The following is a 5,190-nucleotide window of genomic DNA, read 5'->3' as shown; positions in this document are numbered from 1 at the left end:
TAAATTATTTATAATGTTTAAATGGCCATCAAATACAATATGATATAATTCTAAAATCCAGGAATGACCTAGAAATATGTTCATCATTTTTGGCAGAGGTTTTCACCTTTATCAGAAATCATGAACATTTTCAAAGGGCATTTTGGGTTTATTGAAAATGATTTTATTTGAGCCTATTTGAATTCATTTGGTGCTAGGGTTTGGTCATTCTCCATTTCAAGTTTAATTAAAACTTAAACATGATGCAACACAAGATGCTAGCACTAAGCATTACCAGAACTAGGGATGTGACAAGAAGCCCTGTGGAGATAACTTCACCATCACTGTCACCATGCTGTCGTGCTGCCAGAACTCATCCACTACCTCGCCGTCTTGCTGGATCAAGAAGGCGCGGACGTCATCAAGCTGAACATGTGCTTAACACGGAGGTGTTGTACGTTCGATACTCGATCGGGTGGATCGCGAAGAAAATTCGACTACATCAACCACGTTGTCAAACGCTTCCGCTTACGGTCTGCGAGGGTACATAGACACTCTCTCCTCCTCATTGTTATGCATCTCCATGGATAGATCTTGCGTGTGCATAGAAACTTTTTGTTTTCCATGCAACGTTTCCCAATAGAAGCCCCTGCGCTCGATCCATGAAACATCTCTACTCGTTGATCGAAGTCGGCTACCATGCCAAAGAGGTCATCTATGGAAAGAGATTCTATGCGCACATCAAGGCTCGAAATAAGGGGCTGATAGTCCATATCAAGACCAACAATAATGAACGAGATCAACTCATCCTCACCGATGGGTTTTACAACCACACCAAGCTCATCTGCGAGCGATCACATTTGACCGAAGAAAGCGGCAACTGATTGCATGACTTTTTGGGCGTTGGAAAGGGTTGTACGACAATTGTTGGCTCGGGATCACAACTGGGCCGTGAACATATTGGCAAGGGCAGCCCTGATTTGGTGGGAGTTTTCAAGTGACGCAACATGGACCAGGACTTCCATAGAAAGATTATTAAGTAGGTAGGGCATGACCCACAAGTATACGGGATCAATCATAGTCCTTTCTATAAGTAAGATTGTCGAACCCAACGAGGAGCAGAAGGAAATGATAAGCGGTTTTCAGCAAGGTAATTTCTACAAGCACTGAAATTGTCCGTAATAGGTTGTTTGATAGCAAGATAATTTGCAACAAGCAAGTAACGATAATAGTAAATAAAGTTCAGCAAGGTATACCAATCCTTTTGTGGCAAAGGAAAGGCCAAAACGCCCTCTTATAATAAGCAAAATGTTCTTGAGGGCATACAGGTATTTCATCTGGTCACTTTCATCATGTCGGTTTGGTTCGCGTTCGCTACTTTGATAATTTGATATGTGGGTGGACCGGTGCTTGGGTGTCGTTCTTACTTGAACAAAACTCCCACTTATGATTAACCCCCTCGCAAGCATCCGCAACTATGAGAAAAGTATTAAGATAAAATCTAACCATAGCATTAAACATATGGATCCAAATCAGTCCCTTGCGAAGTAGCACATAAACTATGCTTTAAGCTTCTGTCACTCTAGCAACACATCATCTAATAACTACTCCACAATGCATTCCCTTAGGCCAAAGATGGTGAAGTGACATGTAGTCGATGTTCACATGACACCACTAAGGGAATCACAACATACATATCATCCAAGTATCAAACACATGTCAAATTCACATGATTAGTTGCAACATGGCTTCTCCCGTGACCTCAAGAACAAAAGTAACTACTCACAAATGATATTCATGCTCAAGATCAGAGGGGTATTAAATAGAATAATGGATCTGAACATATAATATTCCACCAAATAAACCATATAGTAATCAACTACAAGCTATAATTAACACTACTAGTCACCCACAGGTACAATTCTGAGGTTCCGGTACAAAGATTGAACACAAGAGATGAATTAGGGTTTGAGATGAGATGGTGTTGTTGAACATGTTGATGAAGATTGGCCTCCCAAGGATGAGAGGGTTGTTGGTGATGACAATGGCTTCGATTTCCCCCTTTGGGAGGGAAGTTCCCCTAGCAGAATCGCTTCGTCAGAGGGCAAAAGTGCTCCTGCCCAAGTTCCGCCTCGAGACAGCGGCGCTCCACCCTGAAAACCATCCCCTTATTTTTATAGGTCAAAAGACCTTATGTACCAGAAGATGGGCACTAGAGGTGGGCTGGGCTGCCCACAACCCACCAGGGCGCCCCTGGAGGGCCTGGCGCGCCCTGGTGTCTTGTGGGCACCAGGTGGCCCCCCTCTGGTAGTTATTTGCTCTAGTATTTTTTTATATATTACAAAATATTTCTCTGTAAAATTTCTGCTCATTTGGAGAAGTGCAGAATAGGTATCTCTGACATAGCTTTCTCAGGTCCAGAATTCCAGCTGTCGGCATTCTCCCTCTTTGTGTAAACCTTGCATATTATGAGAGAAAAGGCATTAAAATTACTCCCTAAATCATTATTATGTATAAAAACATTATAAATAATAGTAGGAAAACATGATGCAAAGTGGACATATCAGTAGGCCATGAGTTGTTGATCCTGGATCAACTAGGGCTATAGGCGGGGTTAGGAACCTCCTGGTCCTTCCCTTCAGAGTTCTTTGAGACTATGGTGGCGGAGGGTCCAGGGATTGTTTTGTCGAGATAGCCAAAAAGTCCCGTCCCCATGATATGAGAGCAGCCTAAGCTCTCCATAGGATATAGTTGGTCGATTGAGAGGCTCAGAGGTGGTGTTGTTTAGGCTGGAGGAGATGTTCTAGGTGGAGGAAAACATGGCAGAAATGGTGGTGGAGATGGAAGCTAGACGAGGAAGAAGGAGGCTGAAAGATCGTGGATGTCGCCTAATGGGGGGGAGGTGAATAGGGCTTTGAAATAATTACAGTTTAAGCTTGAATAAATGCAGAATAAAACTAGCATTTGATTTGTCAAGCACAAAACCCAAAACAACTAGGGTCACCTATGTGCACCAACAACTTATGCTAAGCAAGATAAACAACTAAGTGATAACAAGATATCTATCATGAAATACAATGGTTATCACAATGTAAAATGCATAAGTAAAGGGCTCGGGTAGAGATAATTGAGGCACACGGAGAGGACAATGTATCCCGAAGTTCACACCCTTGCAGATGCTAATCTCCGCTTGGAGCGGTGTGGAGGCACAATCCTCCCCCAAAAGCCACTAGGGCCACTGTAATCTCCTCACGCCCTCGCACAATGCAAGATGTCATGATTCCACTAAGCGACCCTCGAGGGAGGTCACCTAACCCGTACAATTGGCAACCCTTGGGGGGCGGTTACCGACACCCATACAAATTGCTTGGGGAAATCTCCACAACTTAATTGGAGACCCCAACGCTTGCCCAGAGATTTACACCACAATGTGAGCTCTGCAATATCACCAACCATCTAGGGTGCCCAAGAACCCAAGAGGAACAAGCTCTAGGGTACCAAGTACCCAAGAGTAATAAGCTACTCAAACTTCACTTCCATGTATCACCGTGGAGAACCCAAACCTATGCACCAAATGCAATGGCAAGGGCACACAGAGTGCCCAAGTCCTCTCTCAAATCCCACCAAAGTAACTAATGCTAGGGAGGAATATGAGAGGAAGAACGAATAAGAGAACACAAAGAACTCCAATATCTAGATCCAAGGGGTTCCCCTCACATAGAGGAGAAAGTGATTGGTGAAAATGCGGATCTAGATCTCCTCTCTCTTTTCCCTCGAAAATTAGCAATAATCATTAGATGGATTGAGAGATAGCAAGCTCAAAGAAGGTCAACAATGGGGGGCAGACACGAGCTCAAAGGATAATAACATTGGGGGAGAAGACCCCCTTAAATAGGTCCCCCCAAATCAAATCGTTATGTGCACTAGACGTGCACAAGCGGTACTACCGCTTGGGGAGAGGTACTACCGCTTAGCATGGTCAATGCAACCCATCGAGACGGAAATACAAGAGCAATAGTTCTGCTAGAGAGGTACTACCTCTTATAAGTGGTACTACCGCTTATAAGAGGTACTACCGCTCTACTACCGCTCAAGTAGACTGGGCAATAGAAGCACAAAAATAAGCGGAAGTGGTCGCGATAGAAGGAATCGAAAGTACCGCATAAGAGGTACTATGCCCTACTACCGCTTAGAGTAGTACTACCTCTCTACTTTCTCTCTACTACCACTTAAAGCTAAAAAAACTAACCAAGCAAAACATAAGAATGCTCCAATACTGAAACTGCTATAACTACTGTAAATGGACTCCGAAATCAGCAAACTCAAGCATGTTGGATAGAAGACGACAAGTACTATCCAACAGCGGATACTAAGAACTAGCAATGGAGAATAAATGCCAATAGGATAGGAATAGGACCTTCCCCAAGTATGAACCGACAAACTCACCAACATTGATAAACTCAAAGATGATGCATGTGAACTCCATTTTCGATGAGTTTGAGTTTGTCGTGAAGATGACCACAAGCTCCAAAAACTCACAAGAGAAAAACCAAACAAGAACAAAGAAAGATGATACAAGGAAGCAATGGTTTGAGCTCTGTACGAACGATACGATCAAGATACTTAGTTGAGAGCCCCCTTGATAGTACGACTATCGATCATATCGCACGGTCTCCCAACTAACACCATGAGACCGGTAAAATATAAAACCTATCAAGGACATACCTTTGGGTTGCGCATAGTCCACTTGAGCTACATGATGAAGATCTTGTCCTCCTCAAGATGGACCACCTTTCTCGATTATGCTGGCTCGATGAAGACTAGTAGATTGCTCCCATACTCCACTATGGGTGAGCCTCTCATCGACACGTCTTCACAATGGATGACAAGCTTCAAGCATGCAATTTCTACCTCTTGAGCATGCGTTGGTTTTCCCTTGAAGAGGAAAGGGTGATCCAGCAAAGTAGCGTAAGTATTTCCCTTAGTTTTTGAGAACCAAGGTATCGATCCAGTAGGAGACAACTTACAAGTCACCTAGTACCTGCACAAACAATCAAGAACTTTGCAACCAACGCGATAAAGGGGTTGTCAATCCCTTCACGGTCACTCACAAAAGTGAGATCTAATAAAGATAGTAAAGTAAATATTTTTGGTATTTTTGCTGTATAGATTGGAAATTAAAGATTGCAAAATAGTAAATGAGATGTGATG

The 5,190-nt window shown here is 43.2% G+C and overlaps 1 pseudogene; it reads right to left on the bottom strand.

Annotated features, from left to right (window-relative positions):
• Positions 1-661: 661 nt before the first annotated feature.
• On the bottom strand, positions 662-800 carry LOC125511822 (small nucleolar RNA Z247; annotated as a pseudogene).
• Between the last annotated feature and the right edge of the window lie 4,390 nt (positions 801-5,190).

Source organism: Triticum urartu, chromosome 5A (genome assembly GCF_056163025.1).
Source record: "Triticum urartu cultivar PI428250 chromosome 5A, HENAU_Tu73, whole genome shotgun sequence".
Classification (NCBI taxonomy): domain Eukaryota; kingdom Viridiplantae; phylum Streptophyta; class Magnoliopsida; order Poales; family Poaceae; genus Triticum; species Triticum urartu.
Note: the sequence above shows the minus strand (reverse complement) of the source record. Positions and strands in the feature narration are given on the sequence as shown.